Consider the following 25,105-nt stretch of genomic DNA (forward strand, 5'->3'; position numbering starts at 1 on the left):
CACAGTCTATGTAGCAGGTTAGTGTGTGATTGGATGGTGATGTCACAGCGCAGTCACACAGTCTATGTAGCAGGTTAGTGTGTGATTGGATGGTGATGTCACACAGTGAGCGCAGTCACACAGTCTATGTAGCAGGTTAGTGTGTGATTTGATTATGTAGCAGGTTAGTGTGTGATTGGATGATGATGTCACACAGTGAGCGCAGTCACACAGTCTATGTAGCAGGTTAGTGTGTGATTGGATGCTGATGTCACAGCGCAGTCACACAGTCTATGTAGCAGGTTAGTGTGTGATTGGATGATGATGTCACAGCGCAGTCACACAGTCTATGTAGCAGGTTAGTGTGTGATTGGATGGTGATGTCACAGTACAGTCACACAGTCTATGTAGCAGGTTAGTGTGTGATTGGATGATGATGTCACAGTACAGTCACACAGTCTATGTAGCAGGTTAGTGTGTGATAGGATGGTGATGTCACAGCGCAGTCACACAGTCTATGTAGCAGGTTAGTGTGTGATTGGATGATGATGTCACAGTACAGTCACACAATCTATGTAGCAGGTTAGTGTGTGATAGGATGGTGATGTCACAGCGCAGTCACACAGTCTATGTAGCAGGTTAGTGTGTGATTGGATGGTGATGTCACAGCGCAGTCACACAGTCTATGTAGCAGGTTAGTGTGTGATTGGATGCTGATGTCACAGCGCAGTCACACAGTCTATGTAGCAGGTTAGTGTGTGATTGGATGGTGATGTCACAGCGCAGTCACACAGTCTATGTAGCAGGTTAGTGTGTGATTGGATGCTGATGTCACAGCGCAGTCACACAGTCTATGTAGCAGGTTAGTCTGTGATTGGATGGTGATGTCACAGCGCAGTCACACAGTCTATGTAGCAGGTTAGTGTGTGATTGGATGGTGATGTCACACAATCTATGTAGCAGGTTAGTGTGTGATTGGATGGTGATGTCACACAGTGAACGCAGTCACACAGTCTATGTAGCAGGTTAGTGTGTGATTGGATGGTGATGTCACAGCACAGTCACACAGTCTATGTAGCAGGTTAGTGTGTGATTGGATGATGATGTCACACAGTGAGCGCAGTCACACATTCTATGTAGCAGGTTAGTGTGTGATTGGATGGTGATGTCACAGCGCAGTCACACAGTCTATGTAGCAGGTTAGTGTGTGATTGGATGGTGATGTCACAGCGCAGTCACACAGTCTATGTAGCAGGTTAGTGTGTGATTGGATGATGATGTCACAGCGCAGTCACACAGTCTATGTAGCAGGTTAGTGTGTGATTGGATGCTGATGTCACAGCGCAGTCACACAGTCTATGTAGCAGGTTAGTCTGTGATTGGATGGTGATGTCACAGCGCAGTCACACAGTCTATGTAGCAGGTTAGTGTGTGATTGGATGCTGATGTCACAGCGCAGTCACACAGTCTATGTAGCAGGTTAGTCTGTGATTGGATGGTGATGTCACAGCGCAGTCACACAGTCTATGTAGCAGGTTAGTGTGTGATTGGATGCTGATGTCACAGCGCAGTCACACAGTCTATGTAGCAGGTTAGTCTGTGATTGGATGGTGATGTCACAGCGCAGTCACATAGTCTATGTAGCAGGTTAGTGTGTGATTGGATGGTGATGTCACACAGTCTATGTAGCAGGTTAGTGTGTGATTGGATGATGATGTCACAGCGCAGTCACACAGTCTATGTAGCAGGTTAGTGTGTGATTGGATGATGATGTCACAGCGCAGTCACACAGTCTATGTAGCAGGTTAGTGTGTGATTGGATGGTGATGTCACACAGTCTATGTAGCAGGTTAGTGTGTGATTGGATGATGATGTCACAGCGCAGTCACACAGTCTATGTAGCAGGTTAGTGTGTGATTGGATGATGATGTCACAGCGCAGTCACACAGTCTATGTAGCAGGTTAGTCTGTGATTGGATGGTGATGTCACAGCGCAGTCACACAGTCTATGTAGCAGGTTAGTGTGTGATTGGATGGTGATGTCACACAATCTATGTAGCAGGTTAGTGTGTGATTGGATGGTGATGTCACACAGTGAACGCAGTCACACAGTCTATGTAGCAGGTTAGTGTGTGATTGGATGGTGATGTCACAGCACAGTCACACAGTCTATGTAGCAGGTTAGTGTGTGATTGGATGATGATGTCACACAGTGAGCGCAGTCACACATTCTATGTAGCAGGTTAGTGTGTGATTGGATGGTGATGTCACAGCGCAGTCACACAGTCTATGTAGCAGGTTAGTGTGTGATTGGATGGTGATGTCACACAGTGAGCGCAGTGCAGTCACCCATAACAACCTATACAATTATGTCATTTGTCTAATAGAATTTTGAAAATTAAAGCACTTCTCCTTGGTTATCATGGCTTACAACAGCTTCTAACATAACACTTTCCATTGTGTTTATAAGATTTATTTCATTCATTTGTAAATGTTTAGTAAAATACATTATTCCTTTTCAGCCACATATTTATACCATTAGGTTTAAGTTGCTTATTTGTGGTGCCCTCAGTTCTAACACATATCTGCTTGCTGTCCGCATGGAAAATAATTTAATCCAGAGAACAGCTTTGTGTCATAACCCCAGCTGCGAAAGAGAAACAAATCTTCCTCATGATATCAAGACATGGCTAAAGAACACGGACGGAAGGGAAAAAGCATTGCATTCAGTAAAAGCTGCAGAACCGTTTGCCCAAACCAATAAAGTCATCTCACTGACGAAAAATCCCTTTCATACAAATCATTTTTTCTCAACAATTTAAAGGATTTCAGCACCTTAGGAAACATAACTATTTTGCAGTCTGTGGACAATACACCGTTATTGCATTAATTGCTGTTTATTATATGAAATATTTTTTTCAGCTGCAACGAAACACATTGTAGGTTGGGGGCGAATGTTTTGCCTTCTTGAAATAAATGCAATTATCTGCAATCTAAGATTCTCTGAGCATCCGTTACGATACCACAACACCATGTTTAAGGGGTGGATATGGCGTATGGTCGTTTATCCTATCAGCTGAATAATACTAGACCTGGCCTTTTGACTTTGAACCACTACCAAATTTCAGACTGTGAGGAAATTGTTGTACATTTCCTGATAAATTGAGTTAACCAGACATTAAGTGAGCTTTAAGAAAACAAATGGCCGTCTTTATCACAGGTGGACACTGATGACTTAATGGGGCCTGGGTTGATTGTATCACTTCTAATGGCTTGACGGGAAGCATTAGGGTTTGCTTTTTTTTTTTTTTTTTTTCGCATAAAAAAAAAAACTGGCATTGCGAATCCTGCTAACACAGACCTGTCAGGCTTTCTGCATCCCTCTGTGTAAGGAAGCAGATGTTTGTGTGTATACTATGAACTGGCATTAGAGTAAGCGACAGATGCCTGTAGAAATGCCAGCTTTGTGAATTTTTACTGCCGGAGCATGTTCTGAGGAATTGCAGCCCTGCCCTCTGTCATAGGTAGCTCCCAGGGGAACTTGCCCAGAGTCATGTTTTCGCCATCTCCTAGTAACCGGCTGCATTTATGTTTATCAAAAACCAGACGTCAACAGGAGCAGGGTTCTCTGCTAACTAAATATAGCTAAAATGTATATTTCTGGGACATCTTGATCAGGAAGACAAGAAAAGTGTTTATGCAGTCAGGGAAGGGCAATAGACAGGGGGAAGCTATGATGGTTTCATTTTAATCATCTGTTCAACTAGAACAAGACTCCAGGAAAGCCCGCAGGTGCTGCAGAACATCTTGGGAGAAACAGTGCTCAGACTTTGGAGAGTATTCCCTTAGAATGTACAAAACTGCAATAATGCAGTAACCAAATATTTGCTTTCATTGAATGCCTTGTACTAGATGCAGGAATGGTAACGGAACCTCTGCTCAGTGTTAATACGAAAAAACATGACCCGTTTCTAAGGCTGTTTGTCGTGTCAATTTCACAGGGAATTTAATGTTATCTATCACCTAGTACAATATTGCCTAGTACATACTTGTCAACTCTCCCTGAATGTCATTGAGACTCCCTGAAAAAGGGGTGATCTCCCTCACTCCCTGAAGAGTCTGGCATTGTCCCTGATGCTGAGCCAGTACAAGATGTGGTTGGCTTCGCCATCTGTGGCATGATGACAGTTCAGAAATTGTGTCCTATGTCCATGTATTGATGCCTATGGAGGAGGCCATTTTCATGGAGACCAAGATTTAATCAAAGACTTAATCAAAGACCAAGATTTAACATGACTTCAGTAATGGAGACAGAAATGTAAAAGACACTTCAGTCTCTAGAGATTCATTAGCTGTTTTTCTTTAACGCATAGTTGCCTACCCTCCCGGAATGTCCGGGAGGCTCCCGCATTTCTGGGAGACCTCTGGGCTCCCGGGAGAGCAGGGCAACCTCCCGGTTCTCACCCCCATAATAGATAAGTGGCGGGGGACGGGGCTTAATGACGCAAATATTGTGTCATCTTAGTCCTGCTCCCTGCTGTAATTAGCCAAAATTGTGAAAATCATTAAGGGGGCGCGACCAAAATGATGCATTTCGTCAAGTCCCGCCCCCGTACGCCCACCTCCCCCGGGATTTCCTTGAAGCCAGCGAGAAAAAGTTGGCAAGTATGGTCCATTAATATATATATATATATATATATATATATATATATATATATATATAAAATCAGGAACAAGGGTTTGCAGCACTGTGTGATTGCATAATTGGCTTTTATTATCAACATCATCATCATCATCATGTATGTAGCGCCAGCAAATTCCGCAGCGCTTTAGAGTTGGGAACAATCACAGCAATAAAACGATACTGGGTAATACAGACAGACAGACAAAGAGATAGGAGGGCCCTGCTAGCAAGCTTGCAAATCTATGGGACTTATACATAGCATATAAGCTTTCTAGCTCATCCCAACGCCTCTTTATCAAGTATAGGTTACAACAAAGAAGAACATATTTAAATAAATTGGCAGAAAAGGTGTCGGGGGGAGGAGGGTCAAAAGCGACGTAACATGCTGTTTACCAAAAAAATAACAATACCACACTACAATACAATCCCAGAGAAAGGAACGTAGTAAAAATATAATTTCACAATGTTGCAATACTTATATAAATCAGAAACAAAATTCAAAGTACAACTATTTGTTCTAAACTCAGCAGATGCACTATGTCAATAAATATTAAGTTAAGGTAAAAATATATCTACCCCCACCCCTCAATTAAAAAACAGAAAAAAACAACAAAACCAATAATTAAAAACAAATTAAGTAATAATCGTAATACTGATATATGGCTACATATACGGAGCCTGATTCATCAAGTCACATATCTGCCGATTTTGAGTGTATCGTACGCAAAATCACTCTGCGCATGCCCAGATCGGGACATATGTCAGGTCCATTTTCGAGGGCAAATGACACCTAAGATAAGCTATGATTTCGGGGAGGGAAACGTAGTTACTATACAGCAATGCCATGCCAATCTCAAGTGCATGCAGCCACGTCTGAACCAAGCTCTGGGCACTGCAAAGTTACTTGTTTTTCTGCCGTATCTCTTGCTCCAGCTACAGGGCTAGTCTAAGTCCTGATCAGTAGTGATAACAGTCTCGTATGCATGCTGTAACATGTGTTTGCAATCAGGAGCAACTGTGAAAATGTATTTAATGGTCAGTAGACATTAACAACATCCTAATAAATATATTTCACGGGGGAGGGGAAATATATATATTTTTTTACTGTTATATCATTAATACATATATTATTAACAGATAACACTAATTCAATATTTATTTTCTGTGCATTCTTTTGCAAATTTATAATCCACATAGGTATTGGACATATCCCGCAGTGTTTTCTGTAGTAGATCACATGGGTTCTACTAGTAGGTGGTAAAATTAGAGCCACATGAATGTCATTCCTGACTGTACCTCTAGGTCTCTCTAGAGCCAGAAATTTCCCCATTATTATTATTATTATCTTTAATTTATAATGCAGCATCGTACATGACATATACAGAAAACAGTGATCCATGACACAACATGATACAGAAAGAACAAAAAATGAAGAACAAAAATACATACACACACACAGAGGTAACATGGTAATGCAAATGAAATTATTTCTGGAACAATAAATGAAAGTGATGGTAGAAATCAGCGAGAACTAGGCCGAAGCTTAAGAAAACAGGGCTAGGGAAGCATGTCAAGATTTACAGGGGGTGATGGAATAGTAGAAGGAGCACACAAGGAAAGAGGGCCCTGCTGCTGAGAGCTTACATCCGAAAGGAAAGGGGGAGGCACAAATAGGGTGGTACTAACTGGGGAAGAGAGTGGGAACAAGGGAGTTAGGAGATAGGACTGATAGACTTGAATAAAGAAATAAGTCTTAAGGGCACGCTTGAAGCCTTTGAGAGTAGATGCTAACCTGATGGAACGTGGAAGATCATTCCACAGCTGGGGAGCAGCCCGGGCAAAGTCCTGGACACGGGAGTGAGAAGACATGATCAGTGAAGCAGTGAGGCGGCGGTCACAGGCAGCGCGGAGGGGGCCTGTTTGGAGTGTAGGTAGAGATGAGATTAGAGATGTAGGGAGGAAAGGATTGATTAAGAGCTTTAAAGGTGAGGGTGAGGAGTTTAAATCTAATTCTGTAGGCTATGGGGAGCCAATGTAGTGACTGTTGGATGGAGAGAGCAGAGATAGAGCGGCGGGAGAGAAAAATGAGGCGGGCAGCAGCGTTGAGGATAGACTTAAGAAAGTCAAGGTGAGAATCAGGTAGGCCAGAGAGAAGGAGGTTACAGTAGTCAAGACGAGAGATTACAAGCGAGTAAACAAGGGTTTTCGTGGCTTCCATGGTGACAAAGGAGCGTATCTTGGATATATTCCGAAGGTGGAAGTAGCAGGATTTTAAGAGGGACAGAATGTGAGGTTTGAAGGAGAGGGAGGAATCAAGGATGACCCCAAGGCATCGGACTTGAGAGACAGAAACGAGGGTAGTGTTATTAACAGAAATAGAGATTTGAGAGTTTGCAAAAGGAGTGCATGGTCAACAGTATCGGAGGCAGCAGAGAGGTCAAGACGGACAAGAAGGGAGTAATGTCTTTTGGATTTAGCGAGAAGAAGGTCATTAGTGATCTTAGTGAGGACTGCTCAGAGATGTCATGACATATTGACTCAATCTAGAAGGTGAAGTGGGTAGCAAAGTCGACAGCAGAGAGCGTGGGGGGGGAGTAAGAGATGGGGAGAGGAGTTGAAGGTGGCAAAAAGCTGACGGGGGTTGGAGGATTGGGAAAAATGAGAGTCTTAAAGAAGGATTGTTTAGAGAGCGATAGACAACTGTAAGACGCAAGCATGAACTTAAAGTGGACGAGTGCATGACTTTCTCCAGAGCCGTTCTGCACTGCGGGATCATTTCTGAAGATAGCGGGTAAGTTTTGAGTGCCACGGTTGAGGCGGGGACCGACGAAGCTTAATGGTGACAGCCGGGGCGACAGAGTCAAGTGCAATGGTAAGAGTATGATTGTAAAAGGAGACAGCCTCATCGGGGAAAGAAAGAGTGGGGATGGGGGCCAGGAGTGAGCCCAGGGAGGAGAAGAATGTGGTAGGATCAACTGTGTCAAGATTACGCCTGGTGAGAGTAACCTTGGGGAATGGGGTTGGTGAGAGGGATGAAGAGATGCTAAAGGAGAGGAGATGGTGGTCCGAGAGAGGAAAAGGTGAATTAATGAGGTCGGAGACAGTACCGAGGTGTGAAACAACAGATCAAGGGAGTGGCCACTGCGGTGCGAGGGAGAGGAGGTCCATTGAGAGACACCAAGGGAGCAGGAGAGGGAGAGAAGTTTGGAGGCAGCAGGGTCTGAGGGATTGTCTATAGGGATATTAAAGTCCCCCAAGATTCCTGCTATCTCTAAACATACACAGAAATTAATAACACATATATTAAGTGCTATAAAATGCCAGATTCATTAGTACTGGAAAGTCTTCTCTACTTGCAATTATTAACAGAACCTGGCAGGTTTATTGTATGGAAGTCATATCTAGTATTATTCACAATTTGCCAAACAAATTCTCATGTACCTGGAACCCTTCGACTGAAAACTATAGAGCATCCCAGATGGTGACACCCACATTACCTATCCACTTCCCTCCTTAAATCCCCTCTTCATCCCTCTATTCTATGTAACTAGAGATAAAACTCTAGCAATATTCTTGAAACAAAATACTTTGAGATAGTTCATTGTACCAAATATGTATCTTATTTATTGTAACACCCCCCGTTCTTCCTTTATATGTCTCCATATTTCACACTTTCACTCTTTTGTCTTATTTATATAACAAGACATGATGGTATAAAAATGTTCTTGTTGAAAGACTTAACCTAGCTTCTACATAGGTGGAGCAAACTCTAAATAAGCTAAACTCTGAATCAGAGTGAAATAGTTTTTGTCATTGATTATAAATCACTGTATCCCCTTCCAAAGTCCTCCTGTTACATTTATAGATATGAGATTATCCTCTTAATACTTTTAGAAAGCAAAGCCTTGGGGGATTGGTCTATTGACGGAGAAGAAGGGGGGCGAGTTACGTAATGGTAGTGTCGAATGTTGTCACTGGGATGTGTGCAAAAAGGATTCAAACTGTTTGTATTGTTGGAACAATACTAACGCATTTCACCACAAGTGTGTGGCTTCCTCAGTGGGCTCTTTTCCAAGACACTTGTAACTAAGTAGGATTAAAACTTAAAAAAAAATACCCATCAATTTTATTTCATGTGGGCAATTTCATAGAGTAAAGCTATGCCAGTCTGCAAATATTTCAGTGCCATGCATACGTGGCTGATAATTGGCAGGAGTCAAAAGTGTTGCATATACAGTCATGGCAAATTTACAGGCTTGCAAGCCATTTAGAACATCCAAAAAACAGCAGACATCTCTGCTCCATCCATACTCTCTCTCTCCATATAGTCTGAGCTTTCCTCATCTTCTTCTTGGTATTAGAGTGGGTCCTCTCCTTCCATCAGAAGGCAGCCGTAGGGAGGCCAATGGATTATCATGTTAGCCAGTGATTAGCCCATTTTGCCTGTCTGGCAGAAAGTGGGAAGTAGAGCTGGGTATGGACAGAGCGGAGGACATAAGAAGACATAATACTGTAAAACAAGATAATGGGATAAAGAGCAACAAAGATCAAAGAAAAAATCTAAAGGATAAAGCAAGATAATAAACACACGAAAGCTAGGAAGCAAGAATTCCGGGGAAGGGGATACCTGGTGGAGAAAGCTTACATTCAAAATAAATTGATTAAATTATTAATAAGAGTCAAATAATTGCTTCAGCCCTCTGGTCCTATGCGGCGACATCCCTGAGAATCACTGCTAGCTCTCTCTTCAGTTCCTTGACATTTTCCTTGTATTTCTGAGCAGTATCATCACATCTCTACATTTTTGCTCTGATGAGCTTAAATCACTTTGTCACAATGTCATCCCGTGTATGACAAATACATCATAACAGCCAAAACATACTTTGGTCTTCAGCTAATGAGCAGGTAGACGAATAAGGAGACTGAGTCGATAATGCCACTTGCACCTTAGCCAAGGTAAGAGTAACTGACAGCCCTGGACAAGAGGCAGCAACAGGTAACCAGGCATAGGTGCCCAAAACATCCCATGTAACATCACAACTTGCAACCATGGTAACATAACCAAATAATAACTATGTTTTACTAATTAAAGAGGATGAGCCACTTTTGGGGCAGCATTTATTTAACAAACTAGTAGTGTGCCCAGCATACTACTAACATACTGCACATTTTCTTTCTCTCCCCCACAGTCCGCCTCTCTCCACACCAGTCCTTATATCAGGTCTATAACTCTGAGACCACTGATGTACAGCAGGGGAGAAAGGCAGCCACACGGAGGCCGATGGATTAGCATGTTAGCCAGTGATTAGCATGCACTTTGCATACTAGTCCCTTATTTGGTCAGTTGCTCTCAAATGAACGGAGAGGTGGAAAGTATTCTTATCATTTGACTTCTATTACTGTCTACTTAAGTAAATATTCTACTGTGTGCACCAACAGTAACAGATCACCACTGCTATGCTCAATAATAATACATACACAAAACAGTAAAAACGCATACCTAAAAAATAAAACTTTCCCATAAATCCAACCGATTAAAATCAAAAAGGTTTTGTCCAAAAGAGTGTATGACCTAACAATCTGTTATTCGATTTTTGCTTGTGAAGGTAACTTACATCTCAACCTCTAGAGAGATAGAATGTTGTTGTTATTTAATTTTTTATATATTTTATTTTTTTATTTTACAAGCTCATCTTGGCTTATTAATTACAGGGCCGTTGATGCAGAGTGGAAATAAGAGGGGGAGGGGGTACTATTTAGGTCATTCATTTGCACCCACCCCTGATTATAACGCTGTCAGCCGCTCAAGACTGTCTGTAAGTAGGAATATTGTAAACAGTTTTATATTCACAGCAATTATCCTGGATGCTGCCGGCGGTGGAGACAGGTAGCTCGCAGACTATTAAACAAACACAGTGGCCCCCTCACTTTTATTTGACATTTTATTTGGCTGTGACAAATGAGCAGCAGTTGGATTATAACATAATTCGTCTTGTCTTTATTACCAGCACAAAGGACACCATTCATTAATTATTCTGCCGTTGTAGCTTAACACTAACTGGAAAGGTCCCTCTTCGGACAGATGGCGGGGACGATGTTATTTATATCAATCAGCCAAAATCCTCAACAAGGATTACTGTTCCTCACAATACAATGATTTATTTCTTCGCGCCCGCCCCTCACCCCAATCTAGCCTGCTTTACTGATATTTCTCTAACGACAAAACTAAACATTAACATGACCAACAGGACAAAATAAAAAAAAGTTTACAATTAAGGTAGTTAATTAGATCTGCCAACGGTGATTAACACTGATGACATTTTAATGCATATCAGGCGTACAGGGAAATATTTTTTTAAAACTGAAATATCTGTGTTTTTAAGGTCATCTACTAAGCATAGAAAAGAAACAAGCAAAGGACTAAACGTCAAACACAAAACAAGTTTTGCAACTAGCAACAAGTTTGTGAAAACGTTGAGGTGTTTTGGTTGAGGGGCATCAGAACAAGGACTAATGTGTCCAGCTGTCGTACATGACAATCCCATAAGCTAAGCTGCCCCACCTTATTACAGAGGGGGTACTGGTGACATGTTGCTACAGTCTTCTGCACAATGAACTAGGAAATGAATGTAAAAAAAAAAAAAGAAAAAAGCCTGTGCTGACCGGAGGGGAAAATTCATACATGAAACAGATGCTTCGAAATTCCAATTGGAGACAAGTCTTCATTCACTTACCCAAAACACACAAACTCACACAAAAAATCCAAAACAACAGAACAGAACTAAAAAATTGAACGGCTGTTTGGGCCACGTTTGCTTCATTTATCCCATAGTTAATTATAAAATTCCTGTAATTCCAGGAGATTGACAGATTACATAATCTATTTCTTGACTTGACCACACAGCTGCTGAAAGATAAGCGAGTCTCCCCTTCTGTGTCAAGCAGATGGGTTAAGAGAAGGGGACTTTAATCAAAGATGTACATTGGGTTTGCTGCAGAATTGCAGTTAAAGGGCACTTTTCGGTTTATTTATCTGAAGGCTTCATAGTTCTAACCTTGTAGTAGGAAATAGTTTTTGCTGCTTCTACAAATATCAACAGCATGCAAATAACCTTTCAGGTTGTGATTAAGATTTTAAATGTATCCTTTTTTTTTGCTTTTAGTTAATGAAAAACAAAGTCTTGGAGGATCTAAGTTGCAATTTATTAAACATGAAAGTCTCCTTGATGAAATATAGAAATGAGATATATTTTGCATTTCAAAGATTTAAGCTGACAACTTACTTGCATGCAAATAAGGGTGAGAATTGTAAAAAAAAATGTGGAAATAAATGATTCTTGAGTGGACTTAGTACAATAATGTGGCATGCAGATAAGACAAACGCGGAGCATAAAAAGACATTCATTTCACTTCAGTCTTAAAATTGGCTCCTACATGCCATTGTTGCTCTTCCGGAATGCCGCATATTAAGCAAGTGAACGGAACCAGTCATAAATTCGATAATTACAAATTTAAGCAACACAACTACTCTCTTTTTTCCGCAATATGCCCCCCCTCCTTCTGTAACGCAGAACTGCTAATGCATTTTAATCATTTATGTGTAAACATTTGAGGATAAAATATTCTCAAGTTTATCAATTCCAAGTGCTGTTTATTTGCTTGCAAAATAGCGCAGATTACATAATATATATCTTATCATTTCTGCTCATCAAATCCTCATTTGCAGGATGCAAATTCTTCCTGGCTAAGTGCTCCTGCACCTCAATTTGAATGAATAATAGGATAGACTCTATTAAAATCAGTTTAGGGCTTGCCATTGGTGACACATAAGCAGGGTTAGAGTGAGAATTAAAGGTCAACACAGAGTTCTCTCTAGATGTATAAATGTATTACACATCACATATATATCGTGAGAAGGTGACACATTGTAACTAAGTGGTTACACTCTGGTTCTGCACACAACGATATTGCGTCATTATCAGTGTGTAATACTATAAGGTTTAGTAACACAGGAATCTTTATATCAAGCACGCCAGCTTCTTGTCTCATTCTGGTGATGCAAAGTAATATGGCATTATACTGAAATAATATTTATTGAAAATATATGGAGAAAAGTTATTCATTGGTAAAGCGATTCATTTCTCACGCCATTTTGACCATTAGGGGGCACTGTTCTGTAGGAATTTATATACTTTATATTTCCTGTGCCAAACAAACTGCTCCCGTGTATGTTAATAGAAGCAAATATGCAGATGAATGAGGTTTACTGTGCAGAATAATTTGTGATGACATGTTTTAAAGTGTACCCGTTGTGTATACAATTGTTATACATACAATAATAAGTACTGGGATAATGGTTTTGCTTTGTATCGCCACCTTTTGGCTGTAAGTAACACTGCAGAAGCTCATTATGACTTGAAGGGGTGGGCTGGGGTGTTCAGACATTTGTAACACACTGTCCCCTTTTAAAACCACCCATGAATATGTATCTAGTCCTCTACTGGAATCATTGGGCCCCAGTGCCAAGTTGACCCCTGCAAGATACACTGCCCTGTGATGTCCCAATGTATTACACCATGCCTATATTAGAGATTATTTAAAGATTATTGTGTACTAAGAATATTAAAAGTGTATCCTTCATCGAATACATAATTTTTAACTCTACGGTGGGCTCCCATGAACGATTATCTTTTCTAGGATGATACTGGATTTATTAACTTATTATATTTTACATTGGGGTAGCAAGAATACCCTTAACATAATATAATATAACAGAGTGTAATAAGTAGAGATGCTCAGGCTCGGTTTTCCAAAAACCGTCCCCCCCCGCCAAACATCGCCAATCTGAGTGCCGAGCCGAGCCGGAAAAGTACTTTCCCGCTTCCTCAGATCTAAATCGAGGCAAAATGTCATTGTTGCATCATCGGATCTTGCGGGTTTTGGATTCCATAAGTACCTCCCTCCCCAGGAGATCCAGCGCCATTGCTCACACAGAAACAGGGAAGCAGTGTTCTTGTCACTCTCCAGTCTCCGGTGACATTCGTCAGCGCCATTGCTCACACAGAAACAGGAGTACCGGTGTTCTTGTCACTCTCCAGTTTCCAGTGACATTGCTCAGTGCCATTGCTCACACAGAAACAGGGGCAGCAGTGTTCTTGTCACTCTCCATTCTTCAGTGACATTGTTCAGTGCCATTGTTTACACAGAAACAGGGGTAGCAGTGTTCTTGTCACTCTCCAGTCTCCAGTGACATTGTTTAGTGCCTTTGCTCACACAGAAACAGGGGCAGCAGTGTTCTTGTCACTCTCCAGTTTCCAGTGCCATTGCTCACACAGAAACAGGGGTAGCAGTGTTCTTGTCACTCTCCAGTCTCCAGTGCCATTGCTCAGTGCCATTGCTCACACAGAAACAGGGGTAGCAGTGTTCTTGTCACTCTCCAGTCTCCAGTGCCATTGCTCAGTGCCATTGCTCACACAGAAACAGGGGTAGCAGTGTTCTTGTCACTCTCCATTCTCCAGTGACATTGCTCACACAGAAACAGGGGTAGCAGTGTTCTTGTCACTCTCCATTCTTCAGTGACATTGCTCAGTGCCATTGCTCACACAGAAATAGGAGTAGCAGTGTTCTTGTCACTCTCCAGTCTCCAGTGCCATTGCTCACACAGAAATAGGAGTAGCAGTGTTTTTGTCACTCTCCAGTCTCCAGTGCCATTGCTCACACAGAAATAGGAGTAGCAGTGTTCTTGTCACTCTCCAGTCTCCAGTGCCATTTCTCACACAGAAACATGGGTAGCAGTGTTCTTGTCACCTAACAAAAATTGACTGGAAATGACTACAAAATAATGTTATTGAGGTTAATAATAATAATAATGTAGTAACAAAAAAAGAGCCAAATTATGTGATTTTAGCATTTTTAAGCAATTAAAAAAAAAAATACAGATCCAAAACCAAAACACAGGAGGGCGGTTTTGCCAAAACCAAAACACAAAGTTAATACAGATCCAAAACCAAAATACGGGATCAGTGAACATCCCTAGTAATAAGTAATATAATAAGTATTATAATAAGTATTATAATAAGTAATGTCTTCTCTTATGACTGTGTAACAATCACATCATTTTGTTTAATATGTTATATAATGTTAAGTCTTATTGAATGCTGCGGTGAACATGATAGTGTTCTTGAATGCATTCATCATAGTTCATCTTTACAAAAAGCAATAAAGTCTGTATACAGTTGCTACAAAGTAGGGACAATGACAGCTGATCCCTTATTGCAGTTTGCACTTGTTTTTCCGACCATATAGGTCAGTTGGATACGAATTTCTTCCAAGTCTTTTTTTTTCATCATTTGGAACAAAAAATCCAAGAGAAATAAAAAAGGAAAAGAGTTTCCTCCATTTCTAAGGTTACTGTGTTAGTTTAATTTTCACGCAGAAGAATATTTTGAAGTGAGTAACATTTACCAAGTCATTAATTTTATGCAAACTAAGGAAGATGAAAGAAAAAAAAGTATCAATTATTTATAGATTGTTAAAATGTATCTTAGTGCAGAGCTACTGTATAGAAATGACAATTAGCCAAATGTACCTTCTTTAATTAATAATGCATACATCATGCTCTTCAGGCATCTAATAACCAGCGCTACAAATCTCACATTGTTGGGGACACCAAACAGAAAATGCTATAAAAAAAAACAACATGTCTCATAAATTAGACTGACTCTGGGTCGTATATGACATTAAAATGTGTGTTTAAGACAGTGAGTGAAGGGGAATCGTACTGTTGGATGAAACGTCATTAATTGCTGTAACTTATCCAGGCAACGGTGACAAATTTATTGTAAAAATGACATTATTCCTGTTCTGTGCAACATCACATGAGCCAAGTAGAGTTGATGTCAAACCGCCTCTCTCTTCGCCCCACTCCGCCCAGAGGGAGCTAGACGGAGCAGCCTTAAATGATGCTCTCTCCGCCATCTTCTGTTATTGGTTACATCTAAATATAGCAGAAGGAGGTGCAAAGTTATTAGTTAGTAAGTGCAGTCCTCCTCCTGCATTGAGGAACCTGCTGGTCACAGTCGGGGGAGCTGGGGAGAGAGCAGTCACCAAATATTCCCCAGTGGCTCCTGGGTTATCTTCCACCCTATATATACTGATATTGAAGGAGGTGCATTGACCATGTCATACAGTTATCAGTCACCATGTTCCTCCACCTCCTCTAAGCATACTGAAGACTGAACCTGTGTCCGGGTGGAGAGAAGATGGGCGATAGTGAGGGGAATATTTTTTTTCGTCACCCACTTCGCTTACTCTATCGGCCCTTCGACCCACCCACCTGCCAGTTTGACTGTGTAGCCTCCACCTGCTTCCCACCTGGATGGCTACACTTAATATCCCTCTAGTTCCTATTGTTTCTCACTACCCCCTCCCTCTAGAATGTAAGCTTCACAGGGTCCTCTACCCAATGTCTCGGGTGCGTCCAGTCTCTGTCTGTTCTATACTCATGTACTTGTTATGTATGTCATATTTGTACTACTATGTCAGGCGTTACAGAATCTGTAGTGGCATACAAATACACGATAAACATAAGAATACTTGCTCCTGCCCAAAGATGTAACATCCCAGGTCCTATAGTAAAATTTGGGAGCAGTCCCTCGTGGGTTCCCGTTCTCTTTTCAGAAGAGCAGAGCAAGAGCCTCTTCTGAGGATGCATTGGTCCAATAGAGCCTCATTGCCCATGTGCCGTAACCATTCATGCTCAGAAGAAGCCACCCCTCTCTACTCTTCTGAGAGAAAAACGGTAACCTAGAATGGTGGACTAGGACTGCTTGGTCCCCCTCAAATGTGCTCAAAAGATAAAGCACATCATAGCATGTTTGTTGTTACAGTACATCACTGTGTTATTCCTCAAATCTTCAAGTCTTCTGTCTAGATAATTTCTGTTACCAAGGAGACTGCAAACCCATATCATAAACTTTATCTTTTTTAACTTTATCCAATGATCCAAAGTAATACAAGATAGATTAGTGTCATCCTTTTGCAAATGGATAGAAAAGATAGCATGTTCTCCCTGTGTTTGCGTGGGTTTCCTCCGGGTGCTCCGGGTTCCTCCCACACTCCAAAAACATACTGGTAGGTGAATTGGCTGCTATCAAAATTGACCCTAGTCTCTCCCTGTCTATCTCCCTCTCTGTCTGTTTGTCTCCCTCTCTGTCTGTCTGTGTCTGTGTGTGAGTGTGTGTATATATTAGAGAATTTAGACTGTAAGCTCCAATGGGGCAGGGACTGATGTGAATGAGTTCTCTGTACAGCGCTGCGGAATTAGTGGCGCTATATAAATAAATGATGACGATAACATGCTGTCAATGTTATAAATGCATACACTGCAGGTGTAATGTGTGGGGCTCTGACACTGCTGGTATAATGTGTGGGGCACTGACATTGCTGGTGTAATGTGTAGGGGACTGATACTGCAGGTGTAATGTGTGGGGCACTGACACTGTAGTTGTAATGTGTGGGTGACTGATACTGCTGGTATAATGTGTGGGGCACTAACCCTGCTAGTATAATGTGAAGGGCACTGACACTGCTGGTGTTATGTGTGGGGCACTGACACTGCAGGTGTAATGTGTCTGTGGGGCACTGACACTGCAGGTGTAATATGCGGGGCACTGACACTGTAGGTGTAATGTGTAGGTGACTGATACTGCTGATATAATGTGTGGGGCACTGACACTGCTGGTATAATGTGTGGGGCACTGACACTGCTGGTATAATGTGTGGGGCACTGACACTGCTGGTATAATATGTGGGGCACTGACACTGCTGGTATTATGTGTAGGGCACTGACACTACAGGTGAAATGTGTAGGTGACTGATACTGCTGGTGTAATGTGTGCAGCACTGACACTGCTGGTATAATGTGTAAGGCACTGAAGGTTATAAAGAATGGACATCTGGAGATTAGATAAGGTAGTTTCAAAAACTACCACTTTACCCATTTGGTCTTAATCCAGAATGTTTAATAGACAGGATGGGTAAACAGGATAACAAATTTCTGATCCAGTGTAGGTATATATACATAAAGAACTGTGTATTAGACTGAAAAGATTGACCCCATTGAAACCCAAAGGGGCAATTTGGATGCAATGGAACTTGAATTACTGATAATACTTCTAGTTTATACAACCCAGTTGCATATCTAGAGCAATACATTGCACCCTCTATTAATCAATATTCACTTATAATGGCCAGGTCCACTAATTATATATAAAATAATACAATTGCAGTTTCCCCCAAATATTAATGGTTTCCTCATCATGCAAACAGTGCACACATTTAATATAATCAATGCTTAGAAAAAAATAACTGCGTTAATCTTGTTGATTGTTTACCTATTCAGGGGGAAAAAATATAATCTTCATAGACACTAACCATATTTTATTTTTATATTTGTTTGTTGAAAACTTAATCATTTTAGATTTATTTATGGAAGGCTTACAATTCCAGTCACGAAAGGTGCCAAATGTTATACTTAACGTTCTACGGCAAATGGGTTTTAAAATATCAACATTTTGTTCCTTTGTATGAATCCTGCACGGACCGGCGTCGCTTGCTGCCTGGTGGCTCTGTGAGAATGTTCGTTACCATCGCTCATAAAAACCCAATTCATCAATGTGAGCATAATTTGCTCTGAACGGAAAGCTCACAAAAGGGTGAATTTGTCAGATAGACAGGTGGCCTGAGATCTCTCTCTGATACTGAATGATATGAATAATAGATTCTGGTAAATGTATGCCAAGACTGGAGTTGTAAACACAGCTGCCTCCATCCCCATCCAGAATAACAGCTTTCAGAATGAAAGCACAGGAACTACTACACACATCCACCTGAGGACTGAGCCTGGATTCACACAGCACAGAACGCTAACACAGGCACACTGTCACAAACTTGGAAAAAACAAACTCGTAAAAAAATGCACCGTGCTCACTGGTCCATAGAGTTCTTGGGTTTCTGAACTAAACCAATTAATAGTTTGACAGACATGTCTAAATAATAACTGCATCGTTAAACTGTAGCAGAAGAGGCATCACTGAGCGATGTATACAGTCTCGACAGAGCTATACTGTGCGTTCATGTATGAGGTCCTCATTAACGTACACAAACAGCGACATGCAACTGCACAAAACCAAAGTCTACTTCTGTGGCTTTTATTGGAACTAAACACAAGCTAGTGAGAACAAAGGGCTGCCAAGTAAAAAATGAATTTAGCAGAATTTGCATCTCCTGCACCTGAGTGGATTATTTGGTCATTGCTCCTGGGGGTTTAAAGAGTCTTAAAACTCTGCCTAACACATTGCAATGTTTCAATGAGACTATAACTATAGAGCAAAGTAAGTGACACATATCAATATAGAAGGAAGTCATTAAACACTTGTCTTTCGTACTGACCTATATTTGTTCTGCAATTTCAGTGTTTGCTGACTTTGGGGTGCTATAATGATCTCTCTTTCTGAAACGATGTGGTCACTGACGTGGTAAAAAAAAACAGAAAAAGAACTCTCAGTGTGGGATGGATTCTCTCAGAAATATGGCGGCATCAAATGAACAAGAAAGCTTTACATCATCATAACCAGCTATTTATATAGCGCCACTAATTCCGCAGCGCTGTACAGAGAACTCATTCACATCAGTCCCTGCCCCATGGGAGCTTACAGTCTAAATTCCCTAATATAGACACACACACAGACAGACTAGGGTCAATTTGATAGCAGCCAATTAACCTACTAGTATGTTTTTTGGAGTGTGGAAGGAAACCCACGCAAACACGGGGAGAACATACAAACTCCACACAGATAAGGCCATGGTCGGGAATCAAACTCATGACCCCAGTGCTGTGAGGCAGAAATGCTAACCACTAAGCCACCGTGCTGCCCAATACTCCTGAGTAAACGTAACTTTCCTTGGCTATCAGAAAAGCTAAGGTAGTGTCATTATACAATGCTTGTTTATCTGACCTGCTATATTTCCAACTTCCCTTATCTACATTGCTCTAGTATGTCAGAGTCTGTTCACCTTGGAGACCTGCTGCCGATATAGATACAGACCCGAGCAGGATTTATACACCCTGGATTTTCAAGGGCTCACCAGACACGGCCAGAACCGCAAGGCTTTCCAAGGCCCATGCCCATCTCTCAAGACAAACCTATTTGAGGGCGCCCTTTCCTTCACACACAAAAGAGAACAATCCACGGGACTCCCATCAGCTTCTCCAGGATTGGTCACATTGCCTCACTGGATGTCGTGAGGCGCCCGTCTCCACCGCTCCGGGTTCTAGGTTTTCTGAACCTGACTCCGTTTCGGTCGCCCAAGGACGTTGGAGGCCATCACCCATCCCTTCCCGAATGGCGCTTGCCCATCTCTTAGGACCAACTGACCGATGTTCAACTGCTGTTCACATGGAAGCCTTCTCCACTTCAGTCTTCAAAGTTCTTGTTTAAATATATGCTACTACCACGAAGATCTGCTCCCGCGGCGGCTCATGAACAGACATGTATGGATGTTAGAGCTTATTAAGTGACAAACTTAGAAACAACAAAGAAGACTTGAGCAAAAATAAAAAAAAAGTAGGAAGTGTTGAGATTAGTCTAGATCATATTTCACGTTTTTAATATAATCAGCCATTGTAAGCCAGCGCTTAATATCACTTTTGGAATATTTTGAAATAAAGACTAGTGAATCTACAGACTAGTGATTTTGATTATAGTTTTTCCATAATTTTGATAGGGAGACTGTATTTATTTTATATTTGACTTATGTGTGTTTGACTCTTTTTATTACATTTGTGGAAGTACGCCAACAGTGCTCACAGAACTACAAGTGAGAGGTGCATAGTGCGCCCCATTATAAATAAAATATAACGACAAACCAGCACACCACTTCCATTTAGCAGATTAGTATTTCATAACTCCCAACATATTCAGTCATTGGGAGCGGGACGGGGTGTGGCCAGGTCTCGACAAGGGCACGGCCACATCTCGATGTTGGGCACGGCCATGTCTCGATGTTGGGCGTGGCCACATCTCGATATTGGGCGTGGCCACGACCCCAGAGGGCTGCCTAGCAGTTAGGGACGCTTAGAGATAGATTTACTAAAACCTCTAAAACAGAACAGTGGAGTTGTCGCCCTTAGCAACCAATCAGAATCTAGCTTTCATTTATCTAGTACATTCTAGAAATTGATAGCTAGCATCTGATTGGTTGCTATGGGCAACACCTCCACTTTTCCTTTTTAGAAGTTTTAGTAAATCTACTCCTTAATGTCACTTTACCGAAGGTATAGCAAACAAGTACAAACCACTTCAATAAATACCTATAGTAGTAAAAAGATTGACCCCCAAAGACGTTGGTCAACACGTGGCTATCTAACTCACAGCGGGTAGCTATGACGATGATTAAAAACTGCACATTAGGAACAAAGGCTAAAAACATATTCTGTTCAATCAAAGTGACAAACAAAAAGAACAGAACAAAAGGAACTGACAATGATAGATATGAAACCAATCAATCAAATGTGACAAGAAAGATGGGTTTCAGTGTACGATTACTATATCACATACAGGTGAACAGCCACTATATTATGTATTACTAAGTCAATAAAACCAAAGTAATACCAAAGCCATAAACATATGTATATACTTAAAGAGAAAGGGCAAATAAAAAATTCAGTATCGTTCTTACAAATAGTTAATAAACTCGATCACCTGAGTGGTTGTCGGGTCATATGATCGCGCATCCATAAAACAAATTGTAGTTATAATTTATTATAATAATAAAGCAAGAAATAATGTGCATACAAAATAAAGCTACAATGGTTATTAAACTAATATATCTCAACACCCTCTCAAATAAAGCAACCAAGATTATAATCAGCAGCAAAAACTCCAAGGGGTAAATGTATCAAGCTGAGAGTTTTCCGGCGGGTTTGAAAAATAGAGATGTTGCCTAGAGCAACCAATCAGATTCTAGCTGTCATTTTGTAGAATGTACTAAATAAATGACAGCTAGAATCTGATTGGTTTTTCAAACCAGCTGGAAAACTCTCAGCTTGATACACTTTCCCCCAATACTTAACCATCACAATCGAAGCAATGATACAATACTAATTAATAGTTACTTTAGAGTTCCGCACATTACAAATAATGAATCAGAGCAACATGTCACAATCCTAAAGAAAGGAATGATCACAAATAAAGGAATAACTTTTAAATTAAATATAAATCTATGTACCTCTATCTAGTATCTAACATACAGTAGTGTTCAACAATTACTCTATGTAGCCAGGTCATGTGATCAATGGTCCAATCCACTTAATCGGACAACTCATACAAAGAAACTAAAAACAATCTGAACAACAAAAAGTACAGTGCAATATAATAATGAAGCACGAATATTGTATAAAAAATAGCAAAATAAATCACCCAATGACATAGAACTTATATAGCACCTAATTATACGTATAGGTACTAGGTTTAATCCCTGGCACCCCACTAAGAAACTCAAAAGGCTCCTGTGAAGGAGCCATCAACACCCCTTTATCACATTTAAATAACCCTGTTCCACAAAATAAATTCTTATTTCCGTACTTAACCTGAGCCCTAATAACTGCACTTAGCAATGATTGCGCGAGATCTGACCAACTCCTCCAATCGGCTGCTGCAAACATTTGCACCCTAGCAAATGCCGCCAGTTTAATGTAGAACTGGATAAATTGCACAAAAGCAGGTGCACGATCTCCCAAAAGAGGGTTTTTACAAGTCCATGCTCCAAAAATGGTCCTTACTGATTTAAGAAGAACAAACTTCATTGAACACAACCATAACGTAAGCAGATAAAATGAATGTAGCGACCGTCATTTTTACAATTTACTCCCAGAACATAATCAGAAAATGTGATATTATGTTACAGTTGAACAAAAACCAAACACAATCTGTCTGCAGCTTTCACTGGTTTTTAATACTGCACAAAGATCCTGACTAGATCATAAAAGCAATTTTCAGAGCTCAGTTGATGATATTTGAAGGTGAATTTGTCAAAGTTACAGACTATTGTGGACAATAATTACACCACTGCAGTATTATTCAACTCCTGCCAACTGCAGGAAAAGATCTTCAATGTAAACACTGTTTGGTTAAGATAGAAAAAAAATGACAAGAAATAAAATAGAAAAAACTAAATAATTATAGTAAATACAATCCGTATAGCTCCAATAACATTTAAAATAGGTGGAATAAATTCAATAATTTATTGCAACTCTATAACAATTCAGATATAGTCCAATCACGATTCTTAGACCTACCCGAGAACCTTGTATAGTTTAAAGTTTCTATCTAAGTTATTTCCTTCTCTAAATCTATCTACACATTTGCAAGAATTAAACAATAGGATCCATTCTTTGATTGAATTTATAATATTTAGATGGTAAAGGTGTCCAATTCTTTGATTCTTTGTCCAAATGAGATCTGGTTGATACAGTACAAGAAGCTGAAACTTTAGTTCATTAAGCTTTTACGATGTCACAGATCTAGGTCCCTGTGCATAAATCTACTAATCCACACAGTACATTTCTGCATAAGCAAGTCTGCAAGTCTGTCATCCCTACTCTGCTGGTTCAGAATCATGTAAGATAGAGAAGCATCTCCCTCCTAACATAACAACTTGTGGCAAAGGAATGAAAGGGACCATAATAGACTTATTAAGTTAGGTACACACATTTCAGATATTTTATGTATACTCAGCTATTATATACACAGTAGAAATGTGTATTGTTATGGTATTCAATCGCTATCTAAAATATACACAAGATCTCTACATTTTTATGAAATATTGGATTGGTTTCTCTGAGTTACATATATATCTTTTTTCTGCTACCACATTTTGATAACTATCCCCAAATAAGTCTTAATACTAATTATGAGAGGATATTATTTCACTTTATTATTTCTCATGACTAAACTGGCACCAAAGTTTGTCTAACACTCTCTTCTTCTAACGCTCTTTCATTTTTTTGTGAGAAAATTTCATGTCTACCTCTACAGTTTACAGACATAGTAAATAGTTTTTGTTTTATACATATAACAGCTGTTTGCGTGATAACTTAATCTATCTGACCTAATTTTGGATAAATCATTGGTTCCTTAAACAAGTAGAATATGTTTAGAGGGGAAAAAAAGGCGCTGGCACTAATCAAAGGATGGACATAGAAATAAAAGGGAAAACTGATGAATCAAACTCATGACCCCAGTGCTGTGAGACAGAAGTGCTAACCACTGAGCCACTGTACTGCCCTCATAATATTAAAACAAACGTTCATAGGATATATTTTAGAATTAATGCAAAAGTTCCAGGAAGCACAATGAGAACCATATAGGTTCTAAAATTGTTCTATCAACGTTTTGTTTTTTGTTTTTTGTTTTTTTAAATACATCATCATCATTTATTTATATAGAGCCACTGATTCCGCAGCGCTGTACAGAGAACTCATTCACATCAGTCCCTGTCCCGTTGGAGCTTACAGTCTAAATTCCCTAACATACACACAGACAGACATAGAGAGAGAGACTAGAGTCAATTTTTTTTTTTTATAGCAGCCAATTAACCTACTAGTATGTTTTTGGAGTGTGGGAGGAAACCGGAGCACCCGGAGGAAACCCACGCAAACACAGGGAGAACATACAAACGCCACACAGATAAGGCCATACATACATACATGTGGTATACATAAGATATAGGATCTGCTTTTGCTGTTTGAACTAATCAAACATTAATTTCTCTGAGATGCGTCATTCAAAAGCTATCCGCAAATTTCTAACATACGATTTAAATTCTCCTTACAGCCTGTAGATGGCACTTTTTTCTATGGCTGTATATGGTGAGATCTAGACGGCGGTCAAATGCAGTCTACACCCAACCACTACAACATTGACATCTGCTGGTTAAAACAGGAACTGCACTCAAGTGAAAAAAAAAATACTGAGTAAAACCATATACATCATTTTAAAATATATGAACTATTTTTAATATTATACAGCTTGCACAGGCTTTCCTTTTGATTAAGTCTTCATGTCCTCCAAGTGGCTGTACTATGCCGGATAACAATGCAACAGAACTATAAAAATAACTTACTATCATGAATATTAAGGAAGATGAATTTAAGCAACATGACTTTGAACACGACTGTGATTTATTAGTGCTGATTTGCTTGTAAATTATGACACAAAGTCTTGGTTTTAGCTGCTCAGGAATATGTGCACATTTAAGCTGCCTGGGCTCATCCTGCAGACCTTGACATCTGCTACTGAATTCATGCTAGTATCGCTGGCGCCAGATCCCTTATGCACGGCTATTGAGGTTACACTTGTGTTAAGGGAGATGTCTCTATTC

At 40.3% G+C, this 25,105-nt stretch overlaps 1 protein-coding gene across 1 annotated transcript in view; it reads right to left on the reverse strand.

Moving 5' to 3' along the window:
- The window catches only part of ARHGAP15 (Rho GTPase activating protein 15), a 391,192-nt gene that overhangs the window by 47,993 nt on the left and 318,094 nt on the right, over positions 1–25,105 (reverse strand). The gene's annotated exons all lie outside the window — the stretch shown is intronic.

Source organism: Mixophyes fleayi, chromosome 7 (genome assembly GCF_038048845.1).
Source record: "Mixophyes fleayi isolate aMixFle1 chromosome 7, aMixFle1.hap1, whole genome shotgun sequence".
Lineage (NCBI taxonomy): Eukaryota > Metazoa > Chordata > Amphibia > Anura > Limnodynastidae > Mixophyes > Mixophyes fleayi.